This window comes from Coregonus clupeaformis, chromosome 18 (assembly GCF_020615455.1).
Source record: "Coregonus clupeaformis isolate EN_2021a chromosome 18, ASM2061545v1, whole genome shotgun sequence".
NCBI lineage: Eukaryota > Metazoa > Chordata > Actinopteri > Salmoniformes > Salmonidae > Coregonus > Coregonus clupeaformis.
The window spans coordinates 20,521,922-20,539,387 of NC_059209.1; the positions used below are offsets into that span (position 1 = coordinate 20,521,922).

At 43.9% G+C, this 17,466-nt stretch overlaps 1 pseudogene; it reads left to right on the plus strand.

The window, feature by feature from the left end:
* The first annotated feature begins 4,119 nt into the window (after window positions 1–4,119).
* Window positions 4,120–14,668, plus strand: LOC121550721 (annotated as a pseudogene).
* The last annotated feature ends 2,798 nt before the right edge of the window (window positions 14,669–17,466 follow it).

Here is a 17,466-nt window from a genome sequence, read left to right on the forward strand (position 1 = left end):
GCGAGGAGGCTGAACCCTCGCCAGGCAAGATGGAGTATGTTCTTGACCAGGTTTACTTTTAAGATCACGTACATCCCTGGGTCACAGAATGGCAAGGCAGATGCGCTGTCTCGGCGGTATGACGCGGAGGAGAGGTCCGTGGAGCCCACTCCCATACTGCCTGAGTCGTGTCTGGTGGCACCGGTAGTGTGGGAGGTCGATGCCGGACTCGGCGGGCGTGACGCACCGACCCTAGTCCACCACAGTGCCCGGAGGGTCGGAATGCGTTCCGCTCGAGGTTCGGGATCGATTGATCTATTGGGCTCACACGTCACCCTCCTCTGGACATCCGGGTATCGGCCGGACAGTGCACTGTCTTAGTGCCAAGTACTGGTGGCCCACGTTGGCAAGGGATGTGAGGTTTATGTTTCCTCCTGCTCGGTGTGCCCCAGTGTAAGGCGCCTAGACATCTACCTAGGGGTAAGTTGCTACCCCTGCCCGTTCCACAACGGCCATGGTCCCACCTCTCAGTGGACTTTATAACAGACCTTCCCCTCTCCCAAGGGAATACTACCATCCTGGTCGTTGTGGACCGGTTCTCTAAGGCCTGTCGTTTGCTCCCCATGCCGGGTCTTCCTACGGCCCTGCAAACTGCCGAGGCACTGTTTACCCATGTGTTCCGGCACTACGGGGTACCCGAGGACATTGTGGCTGATCGGGGTCCCCAATTCACCTCCAGAGTCTGGAGAGCGTTTATGGAGCGGTTGGGGCTCTCGGTGAGCCTCACCTCGGGTTACCACCCGGAGAGCAATGGGCAGGTGGAAGCCAGCGTAAACCAGGATGTGGGTAGGTTTCTCAGAACATACTGCCAGGACCGGCCGGAGGAGTGGTCAAGAGTCACGTTCCCTGGGCCGAGATGGCCCAGAATTCCCTACGCCATTCCTCCACTAACCTAACTCCATTTCAATGTGTGTTAGGTTACCAGCCCGGTTCTGGCACCCTGGCAGCAGAGCCAGATCGAGGCTCCTGCGGTGGATGAGTGGGCGCGGGCGCTCGGAGGAGACTTGGAGCGCTGCACACGTCCACCTGCAGCGGGCCCTCCGACGTCAGAAAGCGAGCGCTGATCTCCACCGCAGTGAGGCACCGGTGTACGCACCTGGTGATCGAGTCTGGCTCTCTACCAGAAACCTGCCCCTCCGCCTGCCCTGTCGGAAACTGGGTCGGCGGTTTGTAGGAGCCATTTAAAGTCCTGAGAAGGTTGAACGAGGTATGTTATAGATTACAGCTACCTGTGGAGTATAAGTGTATTAACCCCTCGTTCCATGTGTCCCTTCTCAGGCCGGTGGTAGCGGGCCCACTCCAAGAAGATGAGATCTTGGAGACTCCTCCGCCCCCGTTGGACATTGGGAGGGCACCGGCGTACTCCGTGAGATCCATCTTGGATTCGAGGCGTCGGATGGGGGGTCTCCAGTATCTAGTGGAGTGGGAGGGGTGCGGTCCGGAGGAGCGGTGCTGGGTGCCGAGGAGAGACGTGTTGGACCCGTCGCTCCTGACGGAGTTCCATCGAGGCATCCGACGCGCCCTGCGCCGCGTCCCCCTGGTCGTCCCGAGGCCAGAGTCGGGCGCACGTCTGGAGCCGCGCGTCAAGGGGGGGGTACTGTCACGGTTTCGGCCGAGGCTGCCTCTCTCCCTTGTTCGGGCAGGCTTCGGCGTTCGTCGTCTCCGGAATTCTAGCTGCCACCGATAGATGTTTCATGTTCGTTTGCTTTTGTCTGTTTGTTTCCACACCTGTTTCTGTTTTGACGTAATTAGTGTCCTATAAGTTTCTCGTTGTGTTTGTCTAGTGTTGTATATGATTGTTTCCGTCAGTGTTGTGTCTTGCTCGGTTGAGCGTATTTCTCCACTGTGCTGGAGCTTATTTGCACTTGTGTGTGCACCGTTTCATTTGGTCGCACCTGTTGGTGTATCTACCTTTCGCCTTCGTGCGTGTTTTTGCTGTCGGGCTTAGTTGTCCTGTTGCCTGTGTTTGGGCCAGTAATACAGCTTTTTGGAACATTCAGTCTGCGTCCTGCGTTTGATTCCTACACTACACCTACAACACGCCCTGACACCTTCTTAAAAGCTTACAGAGTACTGATGTTTGTCCTGTGGCCCATCAGGGTTGTCATTGACCGTTGAAATTCATAGTTTTGGGGGGGAAATGCCTTCTCCATGACCTCTGCTAAAAAATCCATAGAATTTGTTGTACAATGATGGGCTGCTTTCGCTAGGAAAAGGTTATACTCCTGACCTGCAAACCAATATTTAAGGTTAATGTGGAACACTAAATGCGTAACTGGCTTGACTGGCGTATGACTACAGATGTACTTCCTCTGTCAGAAGGAAAGGCTGAATCCAGCAGAGCCGTTCAAACTGTAAATTATTTATTAAACATGGATTTGTGTGCACCTTGATGCAATTTTGGCAGAGATCGCATATAAAAAATGGTTTAATCAAAAACTATGGATTTCAACACACATTTCGTACACTTGCTCAGTGTCACGGGATTAGATACACGTTGTCAGTAAGTTTATATCAGTACCATGAGCTGGACCAGCTCTTAGGGCCATGTAGGCTCGAAACCAACCAGTGGTTCAATCTACTGGCTCTGTCATTGCCTACTACTACACCGCTGAATCTCACTGACTTACAGAACATATTAACTGAAGACGATGTGGGCGATGAAACTTGGGAAAGCATAGAAGAAGTGAAGTGGGCGGGGGACTAAAGGGCAATGTGAGCATGGGCGAGGGACGTGAACAGGGCGGGACTGAAGTTGGGGGAAGCTGAACTTTATGGAAATACGTTGCGACATTGCGGCACTGTTGACCAATCAAAGATCACTATAGCTTCCAGACCCTACTGGATTAGTTGTTGATACCTAGCAGTACCTAACATGCTCGCTAGCTTGCTAGCACCCACACGAGGGGAAAGCTAGTGTGGAGAGGCGAAATACAAGTGCTAGTCAATACGTACTTTGAGTCTGCCACCTTGTGTCATATACTGTAGTATAGTATGTGACTTAATGAATTTCATGAACACCTGGGGCCTCTGTTCCATGGTGTGCTATAAAATATGCATTAGCTTGTCCAATTAGATTACAATATGTATTATTTGCTGGAGTTTTATGGAATTAAATTGTTATGAATTGAAATATCAATAAAAGTTTGATGTGAAGATTAATCATATTATTTTCTCTCTTCATGTTGGGCATTACAGTTAGTGAGACAGTCCATACATTTTTAGAGTGAGGAAATCCAAACAGCAATTTACAATAATTGTGTATGTTTGGCCACTGCCAAATGTGTGCGTTCTGCAGCCGCTTGTACACAAAATGATGAGATGATTAAGCTACTGTGGACCACACAGTTGGCACTTGACACGCATATTGGGCACGCACAATAATGTCATCCTGTTAAAACAACGCAAAGAACAAGAAGATCAAGCTCTATGAATCTGCTCAATCAACTGCCCGCCGGTTTGCTTCAATAGGCTGAACTTGTCGCTGCCTCTCGTGGTACTTGGACCTGCCTAGTGCCAAGTCTTCTCGCAGAGCGTATCCAGTCATCGGACCCTGCGGCAATTTGCTTTGCTGGGGGTCAAACTGCACTCATTAGACCAGTCTCCAACTTTAGAGAACTTTCACTCCTGGCATCCGGTGAGTAACATATCCTGGTCTTTTGGTCGTCAACAAATGTGTACATTGACCGCTTGTTAATAGTTCATTGGGAGATCCAACATTATTTTCATATTGCCATAAAAACAATGCTTCTTATTTCTGTAAAAGAAAAACCTGTTCTCATACAGGATTATTCTGAACAGATGATCATCAATGTCATCTATAATTTTCTTTCTTTCTTTCTTTTTTCTCTTTCTTTCTTTCTTTCTTTCTTTCTTTCTTTCTTTCTTTCTTTCTTTCTTTCTTTCTTTCTTGATCTCATGTTTATGACAGTGATTCTAGACCATAGATAATGTTCTAGATACTCTATTTTACACTTGAGCCAGTTTATGGTATCTCTCTGTTCACCACTCATTCTCTCTTCAGATTCTAGTTAGTGTCAGAGTGTTTCTGTCCTGGCTGGGGCGCTCTGAGACTGCAATATGAGGCTGACGTTTGGGATATTCCCAAAGGATGGCCCCTGTATAACCCTCTCTGGCATCACCGTGGCTCTATGTACACTCACCCTGCTCCTAGTGGCTCTCAGGGGCTGAAAGCGAGAGGGCGGGAGCCGCCCCAAAGGCACTCTGCCCCCGGGGCCGACCCCGTAGCCCCTGGTGGGTAACCTGTTCCAGATGGGAGACCAGATCCACCTGTCACTGACGTGTCTGCAGCTGCAGTACGGAGATGTCTTCCAAATGCATATGGGCTCCCTTGTGGTGGTGGTGCTGGTACAGCAGGGTGAGGCAATCGCTGGACGCACTGACCTCTTCACCTTCTCCACCGTGGCCAATGGCACTAGCATGACCTTCAGCGAGAAATACGGCGCTGCCTGTGTGCTCCACAAGAAGCTGTGCAAGAACGCCCTGTGCTCCTTCTCGCATGCAGAGCTGCGGGGCCCTGGCACCACCTGTCTGCTAAAGGAGCACGTGTGCGCCGAGGCGGCTCGTATGGTGGAGGTCATTTGGGAGCACTCAGAGGGGAGCGAGGGGCTAGGTCTGGACCTTGTGGTCCCGCTGGTCACGTCGGTGGCAAAAATGGTGTGTGTCTTGTGTTTCGGGAAGAGGTATGACTACAATGACACAGAGTTCCTCACTATTGTGCACATCAACAACGAGGTGTTGCGGATCTTTGCTGCAGGAAACCTGGTCGACTTGTTACCTGTGTTCCGCTACCTGCCGAGCGCGTCTCTGGGGAAGATGGTTGAGCACATCAACAGAATGAACAGCTTCATGGAACGCAATATCGAGGAGCACCTGGAGACCTTTGAAAAAGTATGAGCCACACCTGGGTCATGCAAATCAGAGCACGCCACAGAAAAATGTTTTAAAACAGAAAACAAAACATGAGTGCTTCTTTTTGGGACAAGTCCATGTTGAGTGCATCTTTTTGGGACAAGTCCAAGTAGTCACTCCCTGTTTCAGTCAGTTTTCTTCTGTTTGGTGGCTAATCCCAAGCGAAAAAATTATAATATTTAAATATGCTTAAATCATACTTCATGAATATATTTTAAGTATATTTAAAATATCTAAATTGAAACCATTTTGAAACCATTTAATGCATTTAATGTCCATTTTATTGATATTTTATTAGCATTTAAGTATATTAAATACATTTAAAATGATCTAAATTGGGACACTTTTTTGTACTTAAGTATATTCTTAGTATAATATTATTAGATAATGAGCAAAACAAATATACTTTGAATACACCTTAAGGACATTTTATATATATTTCTCATCAATTAGAAATATACTAAAATGGTATTTGAATTAGAATTCCTGTATTTTCTTTATAAAAAAGTTTATTTATAATGTGTTTCAAGTATACTTTTACAAAATTTTAATTAGCCATGTAAAGGTTACCTTGATTGACCAAGGCATCTCCTCAGCCAATGTTAACATGCTATTTACAAAGCAGTTGTGGCTGGAGCAGCAATTTACAAGTAACACTTTTGAGAATTGTGCACCATTGGCATTTCACACTTTAGTTCTTCACATTACGGTAATAAATTAACATTTCAATAAAATGTGTAATATGTAAGGTGTAATTAAAAGTACAGCATTATTTAGTTTGGAAATTAACCTCAAAACATTTGAATAAGCCAAATATGAGGAACAATATCATATTATAAATCAAAACTTCAACACGAAAGGATGCTGGGGAATATGCACATTTCTGTGCACATGCGTTTTGTTGTTACAATGTGGGATTAAAATGGATTTGTAATTTGTACTTTTTTGACAACAATCTACACAAATACTATAATGTCAAAGTGGAAGATTTTTATTTATTTGTTTTCAAAAGGTGGATAGAAATTAAATAACTAAAATATAGTCATTGCATAAGTATTTAGCTCCCTGAGTCAATATATGCTAGAAACACCATTGGAAGCGATTACAGCGATGAGGCTTCTTGGGTAAGTCTCTAAGAGCTTTTCTCACCTGGATTGTAAAACATTAGCCCTTTATTCTTTTCATAATTCTTCAAGCTCTGTCAATATGTTGGTGCTCACGGCTACACAGCAAATTTCAAATGTTGCCATAGATTTTCAAGCAGATTTAAGTCAAAACTGTAACTTGGACACATTCTGTCTTCTTGGTAAGCAACTCCAGTGTAGATTTGGCCTTGTGTTGTAGGTTATTGTCCTGCTGAAAGGTGAATTCCTCTCTCAGTGTCTGAAGCAAGGTTTCCTCTAAGATTTTGCCTGTGCTTAACTCCATCCAGTTTATTTTTATCCTGAAAAACTCCCTAGTATTTGCCGATGTCATGCATACCCATACCATGATGCAGCCACCACCATGCTTGAAAATAAGGTGGCAGTTACTCAGTGATGTGTTGTGTTGGATTTGCACCAAACAAACAGTATAGCTTTGCATTTTGCAGTATTACTTTAGTGCCTTGTTGCATACAAGATGAACAGTATGTTTTGGAATATTCTGTATATTGCAGCTCAGTTCAGAAGGACGACTGTATCTTTGATGTGTCTGGATGATTTAATACATAATCCACAGCATAATTATTCACTTGACCATGTTTAAAGAGATATTCATTGTCTGATTTGAGATTGTTAACGATCTACTAATCACTGCCCTTTTATGAGGCTTTCAAAAGGCTTTCTGGTCTTTGTGTTTGAAATTCAATACGTGACTGAGGGACCTTACAGATCTTGTATGTATGGGGGACAGAGGAAGGGTTAGTCATAAACAAATTAATGTCAACCCCTATTATTTCACACAGAGTCCATGTAACATATTCTGTGATTTGTTATGCCAAATTTTACTCCTGAACTAATTTATGCCTGCCTAAACAAAGAGGCTGAATACTTATGCAATGACTATATTTTAGTTATTTAGTAACTTTTTTTTTTTTTTTCACTTTGACATTACACAGTATTTTGAGTTCATTGTTGACAACAAATTACAATTATATCAATTTTAATCCCAGATTTTAACACAATAAAACTTGGAGAAATACAAGGGGTATGAATACTTTTGCAAAAACAACTCCAAGTGTATTTTGAATGAATATACTAAATTAATGAGTGTGTTTAAGTTTAATGATAGTGAACTTAAAGACTGAAAAATAATTAATTTAAAGTACACTTTTAATAAGTGTATTGAAGGTTGATGATAGTATATTTATAGTATACCAAAAGACTGAAAAAACAATCAATGTAAAGTACACTTTTAATAAGTGTGATATAGTATATTTATAGTATACATAAGATATACTAGAAAAATACATCTCATATTTAAAGTATATTATTAGATTTTTTTGTATATTTAAGTATACTTTTTCGCTTGGGATGAACAGACCCTGAACACAGACAGTATGATATATTGCAATGTTGATGTATGATAACATATCCAACGGGATTCAGCCATTCTGCTGTTACAGCTGGAGGCAGGAACAGGATGTGTTGATAGATATGCTATTGAAACTATGGGCTATAGTCGTATAATCTATAATGTGTATACAGTGAAAAAGCATGTTGACGTGGATAGTTTTTGCAGACATCTCAACTTGGAGAGAAATCTCAGCTTTCAGGTGTGACTTTTAGGCTGAATTTGGTAGATTAGTAAACTGTTAGATTAGATATGTTCAGTGCTATCAGATTCTGGTACAGAAGCACAGAAAATCAATCAGCCATTGAGGGATTTGTTTCAGTGCTGGAGGGATAGACAGAGAGTGAAGGAATTACGCAGGGGTGAAGGAAAGGAAGAGATGGCAGAGAGGGAGGGAGAGATAGTTTGAGAAGAGGTAAATGTGGAAAAAGGAGGGTTCCTTTTTGGAAAGCATGTTTTTGCTTGTGATTTTGCCTCTTCAGGTTGCATATGACAATAGGAAATACATGAACAGCTGACAGTAGGAAATACATGAACAGCTGAAATCAAAGCTACAGTATAAGAGACCTACACTCTACGACAGTGCAGACCAGGCTTATATCTACCAAACGAGGCTAAAGTGGACCTTTGTTCTTGTGCACAGTGTCTAAAATGCTCGCATGTACTCTTTAATTAGGAATTATTAATCCGGTGGAAGACACGTGCTGACATGTTTTCAAGAAGATGCTGCCATTTACTGTCAGTCTCACTATTACAATTCAATGGTACATTTGATTAGCGGGTCGTGTGCTAAATTTTGAATATGTGTATATTGTATATTGAATAAGACACAGATATAAGCTGGAGTGGCAAGGTTACGACTCCTCCTTGCGCATTTAAGATGAATCTTAATCTTAACAGCTGCAGGCATTAAGTAGAGTCTGCGCCACTCAGTCTCCTGAGTGGCGCAGTGGTCTAAGGCACTGCATCGCAGTGCTAGCTGTGCCACTAGAGATCCTGGTTCGAATCCAGGCTCTGTCGCAGCCGGCCGCGACCGGGAGACTCATGGGCAGCGCACAATTGGCCTAGCGTTGTCCAGGGTAGGGGAGGGAATGGCCGGCAGGGATGTAGCTCAGTTGATAGAGCATGGCGTTTGCAACGCCAGGGTTGTGGGTTCGATTCCCACGGGGGACCAGTATAAAAAAAAATATATATATGTATTCACTAACTGTAAGTCGCTCTGGATAAGAGCGTCTGCTAAATGACTAAAATGTAAAGTGTTAAGTAACGTTTTGATGATGTGTGTGTTTCCAGGACTGTATCCGTGACATCACAGATGCTCTGATTGCACTCTGTGAGGAGTGGCAGGAGGATGAGGTCACAGCAGTGCTGTCCAACTCCCAGATCATACACACTGTCATCAACATCTTTGGAGCAGGTGAGAGAGACGGAACAGAGAAATTATGCAACACCTGATTTGAAGGTCTGCTTAAAAACAGCATATTAACACAAAGGCTATTACACAGATTGTTAGTTCTTTAAAATAAATGTGTCAACTGACCATGAGGCGATTTCAGGGCTGTGGCTGTTGTATGTTTGCTGAGACTATATTTTCAAATCCAGATTTGTTTAATTTTTGGGGAAGATCTCCATGCTTAGCAGGGATGGGTTGAAGAATACCTTTGAACAGACCAACAATACAGCAACCTCTTTAAGTTAGCGTTCATAATAGCATGGATATGGTGATGGTAATATAGACGATTGTAACTGATGTTACATTTTTTATTTTATTTTAACATTTCAGGATTCGATACCATTATAGCTGGTTTGCAGTGAAGCCTCCTATACCTCATCAAGTTTCCTGAAATCCAGGTCAAAATACACCAGGAGATTGATACTGTACATCCTCTGTAAATGAATAACTCCTCCTGACTGATGTCAGGAGTATGTCTTTGTATGTCTGCTTGTGTGTCTGATTTACCTGGTACTTTACCTGCTAAGAATAATTGCTTTGTTTTATAAAAATGGATGGGAGTTCAGCTGTTTTATGAATGAACGGTCATTCCTGACAAACAGCACGTCCTAATGAGCAGAGATTCCTGCAGTACCACCCAGTTTGACAGTTTGACGGTGTAGATGGGCCGTCTGTGCAGTTCCATACAATGATCTAATCTTTCATAGACGGATCCACGTCTTTGTTTGGTTCAGGCGACCACATTGGCCCTGCCAGACTACCTCGGTTTGTGGACAAGACCAAGATGCCTTTTACCGAGGCCTTCATATGCGAGGTGTTCCGTCACACATCCTACGTCCCCTTCAAATCAAATCAAATCAATTTACACGTGTTTAGCAGATGTTATTGCTGGTGTAGCGAAACGCTTGTGCTTCTAGCTCCGACAGTGCAGTAATATCTAACAATTTCACAACATATACCCAATACACACAAATCTAAGTAAGGAATTAATTAAGAATATATACATATATGGACGAGCGACGTCAGAGCCGCATGGACTAAGATACAGTAGAATAGTATAGAATACAGTATATACATATGAGATGAGTAATGCAAGATATGTAAACATTATTAAAGTGACTAAGATACCGTAGAATAGTATAGAATACAGTATATACATATGAGATGAGTAATGCAAGATACGTAAACATTATTAAAGTGGCTAGTGTTCCATTTATTAAAGTGGCCAGTGATTTCTAGTCTATGTCTATAGGCAGCAGCCTCTAATATTCTAGTGATGGCTGTTTAACAGTCTGATGGCCTTGAGATAGAAGCTGCTTTTCAGTCTCTCGGTCCCAGCTTTGATGCACCTGTACTGACCTCGCCTTCTGGATGATAGAGGGGTGAACAGGCAGTGGCTCGGGTGGTTGATGTCCTTGATGATATTTTTGGCCTTCCTGTGACATCGGGTGCTGTAGGTGTCCTGGAGGGCTGGTAGTTTGCCCCCGGTAATGCGTTGGGCAGACCGCGCCACCCTCTGGAGAGCCTTGCGGTTGCGGGCGGTGCAGTTGCCGTACCAGGCGGTGATACAGCCCGACAGGATGCTCTCAATTGTGCATCTGTAAAAGTTTGTGAGGGTTTTAGGTGCCAAGCCAAATTTCTTCAGCCTCCTGAGGTTGAAGAGGCTCTGTTGTGCCTTCTTCACCACACTCTGTGTGGGTGGTCCATTTCAGTTTGTCAGTGATGTGTACGCAGAGGAACTTGAAGCTTTCCACCTTCTCCACTGCGGTCCCGTCGATGTGGATAGGTGGGTGTTCCTTCTGCTGAAGTCCACGATCATCTCCTCTGTTTTGTTGACGTTGAGTGAGAGGTTACTTTCCTGGCACCACACTCCCAGAGCCCTCACCTCCTCCCTGTAGGCTGTATCGTCATTGTTGGTAATCAAGCCTACTACTGTTGTGTCGTCTGCAAACTTAATGATTAAGTTGGAGGTGTGCGTAGCCACGCAGTCATGGGTGAACAGGGAGTACAGGAGTGGGCTGAGCACGTACCCTTGTGGGGACCCAGTGTTGAGGATCAGCGAGGTGGAGCTGTTGTTTCCTACCTTTACCACCTGGGGGCGGCCCGTCAGGAAGTCCAGGACCCTGTTTCACAGGGCAGGGTTCAGACCCAGGGCCTCGAGCTTAATGATGAGCTTGGAGGGTACTATGGTGTTGAATTCTGAGCTATAGTCAATGAACAGCATTCTTACATAGGTATTCCTCTTGTCCAGATGGCATAGGGCAGTGTGCAGGGTGATGGCGATTGCATCGTCTGTGGATGTATTGGGGTGGTAAGCAATTTGAAGTGGGTCTAGAGTGGCAGGTAAGGTAGAGGTGATATGATCCTTGACTAGTCTCTCAAAGCACTTCATGATGACAGAGGTGAGTGCTATGGGGCGATAGTCATTTATTTCAGTTACCTTTGCTTTCTTGGGTAAAGGAACAATGGTGGCCCTCATGAAGCATGTGGGGACAGCAGACTGGGATAGGGAGAGATTGAATATGTCCGTAAACACACCAGCCAGCTGGTCTGCGCATGCTCTGAGGACGCTGGCTAGGGATGCCGTCTGGGCCGGCAGACTTGTGATGGTTAACACGTTTAAATGTTTTACTCACATCGGCCACGGAGAAGAAGTGCCCACAGTCTTTGGCAGCGGGCCGCGTCGGTGTCACTGTGTTATCCTCAAAGTGGGTGAAGAAGGTGTTTAGCTTGTCCGTAAGCAAGACGTCAGTCTGGGCGATGTGGCTGGTTTTCCTTTTGTAGTCCGTGATTGTCTGTAGACCCTGCCACATACGTCTCGTGTCTGAGGCGTTCCATTGCGACTCCACTTTGTCTCTATACTGACGTTTTGCTTGTTTGATTGCCTTGCGGAGTGAATAACTACACTGTTTGTATTCTGCCCTATTCCCAGTCAACTTGCCATGGTTAAATGTGGTGGTTCGGCGCGAATGCTGCCATCTATCCACGGTTTCTGGTTAGGGTAGGTTTTAATAGTCACAGTGGGTACGACATCTCCTATACACTTCCTGATAAACTCAGTTACCGTATCAGGGTATTCGTCTAAATTATTTTCGGAAGCTACCCGGAACACATCCCAGTCCGCGTGATCAAAACAATCCTGAAGCGTGGATTCCGATTGGACAGACCAGCGTTGGATAGTCCTTAGAACGGGTACTTCCTGTTTGAGTTTCTGCCTGTAGGAAGGGAGAAGCAAAATGGAGTCGTGGTCAGATTTGCCAAAAGGAGAGTGGGGGAGGGTCTTGTAAGCATCCCGGAAGTTTGAATAACAGTGGTCGAGTGTTTTAGCAGTGCGAATACTACAGTCGATATGTTGATAGAACTTCGGCAGCCTAGTCCTCAAATTTGCTTTGTTAAAATCTCCAGCTACAATAAATGCAGCCTCAGGATATGTGGTTTCCAGTTTGCATGAAGTCCAGTGAAGTTCTTTGAGGGCCGTTGTGGTATCGGCTTGAGGGGGGATATAAACGGCCATGGCTATAACAGAGGAAAAATCTCTTGGGAGATAATACGGTCGGCATTTGATTGTGAGGTATTCTAGGTCGGGTGAACAAAATAACTTGAGTTCCTGTATGTTACTACAATTACACCATTAGTCTTTAATCATGAAACACACACCTCCATCCTTCTGCTTCCCGGAGAGATATTTATTCCTGTCTGCGTGATGAACTGGGAATCCCTCTGGCTGGACCGATTTCGACAGAGTATCCGAGAAATACATGTTTCCGTGGAACAAAGTATGTTACAGGCCCTCATGTCTCTCTGGAAAGAAATCCTTGCCCTGAGCTCATCAACTTTGTTATCCAAAGGCTGAACATTAGCGAGTAATATACTCGGAAGCGGTGGGTGGTGTGCGCGTCTCCTAAGTCGAACCAGCCTGCCTCGAGTGCCTCTCCTCTGCTGCCAATATTTTGGGTCGGCTTCTGGAATCAGTTCAATTGCTCTGGGGAGAGTGAACAAAGGATCTGCTTCGGGGAAGTCGTATTCCTGGTCGTAATGCTGGTAGTTCTGGTGAGTTACCGCCGCTCTGATATCCAATAGTTCTTCCCGGCTGTATGTAATGACACAAAACATTTCCTGAGCTAATAATGTAAAAAATAATACATAAAAAAACTAAATACTGCAAAGTTTCCTAAGAGCTAGTCGCGAGGCCGCCATCTCCGTCGGCGCCATCTTACGCTTCACCATACCACACTGGTGAGGCTCTGATAACAGTTACAGTAACAACTTGTAATGTTTATTTCTGCATGTTGCCTGTCTGCTAGTATATGCAGATCAAAGTGTTAGCTCTAGGAATGGAATGTTGCTATTTACACAGTTGGTCTCTTTTGTCCTGCTTTTCTTCCCTTTAGCACCACAGAAAACATCACACTCAATGGATACTTCATTCCTAAGGACACATGTGTCTTCATCAATCAGTATCAAGTTAATGTGAGTGTTATCTGTATGCATCTCAAAACAAACTTCTCAATATCCATTTTAGTCCTTTGAGGAGGTGACATGACTATTTGGAGATGTCAATGACAGAATGCATTTGAAACATCACGCACAGTAAAACTTAATCAAATTATTTTATTTATAGGAGTGGGATAAAAGGTGCTTGTGCATCGATAAGCACACCAAAGCGGGCATTAACTGTAAGTAATAAAATAAAGACTGCACTTCAACAAGCCTATTTCACACCATAGCCTGTTGAAATTGCAAGATAACTTTTCTTTCATTTTGATTTCGGCACAAATTAAAATGTGGCACTGACTCGCCCATGGATTGATGTTTCAGCATTGTCTCATTGAAGAGATCAGCGTTCAACTAGACACGTGCGACATGCACACGCAGTTACAACATTTTACATTTAAGTCATTTAGCAGACGCTCTTATCCAGAGCGACTTACAGTTAGTGAGTGCATAATTTTTTTTTTCATACTGGCCCCCCGTGGGAATCGAACCCACAACCCTGCAAGCGCCATGCTCTACCAACTGAGCTACAGGAGGCCTAGAGTTAGCAGCAGGCGGGCGAGCAATATCCATCGTAGTAGTTAACGGATGAAGCCTGAACTGGAATGTGAAGCTAACTAAAGCTGGCTAGCTCTAGAAAACCCAGAGTAGATCTAGCTTCAATCGTAGTAGTAAACAGACCGAAACAGGGAGGGACTAACTACCTGGACTTGTCCAATAAGAAATGCTAATTTTTGTTTCCAAGTTCAAAACATTTTCCGTTGTGTGCCCTAATGAACACAACCCTCTTGTGGTCGTCACTGGTCTGTTGTCGTTTTTCTAATTTGTAGAGATCTGTGGGGTGACCCAGACGTGTTCTGCCCCGAGCGCTTCCTGGGTGAAGAGGGACTGCTCAACAAAGACCTGACAGAGAAGGTCATGATCTTCGGGATGGGGTAAAGGCTCTGCCTGGGTGACGGTTTCGCCTGGTTGGAAATGTTTGTGTTCCTGCCCACACTGCTCCACTGGCTGTGTATCAAGAATGTTCCGGGACAGGAGCTAGATCTCAGTAACGATTTTGGGCTCACCATGAAGTCCTGCCCCTACATGATCAACGGCATCAACTACAATGAGGCCACAACTGGCTTGACTGGGCAGCACCTCGACCACACCATCATAACGCACAGAAACCATGGCTACTCAGACACCAACACATAACTACTATACAGACTGAACACAACATCTTGACCTGGCAGTGGCGTCATTACAACTGTAATGCAAACACAGTTGCTAGCTGTCAGAGTCAAGACAGAGTTGAGCTGATACAAAGTGAGCAGCCATAACTAAGGATTTGTCCAGAGCCATTTGCTCATTGGTAATAAAATTGATTGATATTGATATTTAGCATGTTATATGCTATTATAGTGGTTTAAGGTAGGCCTATTCTATATATAACGTAAGCACTTTTATGATATCTGAATATAATGTTAGAATATCTATGCATTCCAAGATTTTGAAAACTGTATTGTACAGGGTCATCCCCAGTATTATTTTGACTATTAGGGATGGTGATTGGTCCTTCCACCTTCATCAAGTGGAACGAGTTTAGAAATGCCTTTTATTAAAACCCCTATCTGGTTATTAATTACAACTAAACGCTTAGGAAGACAGGGAGTGTTGTTTTAGATAAGTGATCAGAGCCTTGGGCACCATGCAGCGTTCACTCAGGGTTCATTCCTACCCAACTCACTCCTCCACCCCTCCTCTCCATCTGTAACTCAGGGGTTTAAAGAGATCTCTCTATCTCCCTTTCGCTCTCCAATCCCCTTCCTAAGTAGTTGCCAGAGCTACTCATAGATAGAGTAGAATCGCCTTTTTACATATGCTCTCCCCTCTCTCCAACAGACAGATTAGACACAGTCTTTGGATCTATCAGACTTATTCCAGGGAGGTTAAGAGGACAGAAGACACACGTCTGTGAAATTCACATTTGGATGCTGTGATGTTCTATTTTAATATAATTTTTATGAGATAAAACTAGAACTGAAAAGCCATGACAATACATTTTTGAATAAGATGAGTATTTGACATTATCTAAGCTTGATTTCCAGTATATGTTCAGAGAAGAATTCATGGATGTTACAACAGTGAAGCCATTTGAGAAACATGTCCTTATTCAGACAACAGTATGCACCATGCTTTGCTATAAAGCAGTGGGATGGGACTGGAGAAATGTGACCACTCAAAATCATAGATTGAGATAAAAAAATGATGATGTTAATCATATTTTAAAGCATTGTTTGTTTATAAAGACTGATTCTTTAAGAAGATAACTTGCCTCATAAGCTTAGTTTAACCGCCTAAACCAAACTGAACCCAAAATATAAAATTGTTTTACTCCACATTATTTGTACAAATGTTATTGTAAACAAACACTCTATAGCTTCAAAACATCTCATGGATGATCAGTCCTTGTTTCCAAAGCTCTGTCTATGAATATGAGTGGTTAAATCGCTCCACCCCATCCCTAAGCTGTTTACCAAAACAAGTGGCGAGGCGGCAATTTTGTTGTTTTTCAAAACCCAGACTGTAGCTTTAATGCAGTTGTATAAAGTCATTTACAAATTATATTCTGCAAGAATCAATTCAAAGTTGAACTGGTTTCATGTTCAGGCTCCATATTATCGCCTACATGATAAATCTTGTTATATGCGCCATAGGAGAAATTAAGGAACATGATTGGAGTGGCGCATGGACTCAACTCAACTTGAGACCACTTTTGAGGTGAAAATATCAGAAAAATGACTCCACTCGAAAGAGACCTTTGCAGAAATTAGGCTTTCATTCAATTTGGACAAAGAAAGGCCCTCAAATATTTGACCCTAAGGGAGTTTTAACCACTCCTCAGACCTCAGTATAGAGGCAGTTTAGGAGCATTATTTTATTTTATTTGAAAGGACATACGGAAACAGAGAGAGGAAGATACAAAGTTTAGAGGAGCATAGACTGAAGTGGCCGATATGGGGCTTGAACCCATAGAGACGGGGGCTTGTGTGGTCTGGATTAGGGAGCATCATCTGCTTCCGTACCTCCGATTCCGTCACGCAGTTAGAATTGTTTTGACTTACCTACATTTCTAATTCACTCTGTGCTGTGCTGTCATAGGAGACTCCAACTATGTTCATTATAGCAGAGAGATCGTTTGGGCGGGTGAAAGAAGGGTTGTTAATTAGCAAAATAGCTGCCATACTCTCCGGAGAACGCGACCCCCCTACGCTCACCCCATTTCCCTGCCTGTTCCCTCTGCTCTCTGATCAACCCAATTGTCTCTCACTTAGTTCTAGTCAGCAGAGCTCATGGTATGTATTAAACTATGGAGTTATTAAGAATAACAAACCAGGGTGAGCATGTGTAGAAGCAGCTCTGATCTGAAGGGGCCAATACAGCAGGAACGCACAAACAGAATCTGCAGGCTAATGCGGCAGAAAACACTTGAGGGGTACAGCATGGTTTAAAAAATGATGAGCAATTAGGATCGCCCCATTGAAGACCAAGGGAGGTCTACAGATGTCGGATCTTAATTTGACCCATTTCGCCGCAGGAGGAAAATAATCCTTCAGCAGGAGGATTTGAATGAATATTGAATATTTAGAATCACGGCCAGGGGGCAGCTGGAGTTAAGCTATAGACATTTTTGGGAAGGTAAAAAATAACAAACTCATTTAGAATGCACGGCCCCACTCTACCTCTGGCTAGCTAGCTGCCAAGTGCACGTTACAAGCAGCAAAGTAAACAAAGTGTACTTATAAAGACAGAAAAGCAGGGTTACATGTAGCTTAGTCAGTGTATGGAGAAGTCGGAGGCAGAGCTAGCCAGCCGGATACTTTAGAGGACGTGGGCTACTTGGCCTGGATAGTGGAGTGAAGCAGCAGGCTGTATTGGGGAGGTGTGCAGCGGACACTGTCACCTCCATAGAAATTAGACTCCTTGTATGACAGGTAGAGATAGTGGGACAA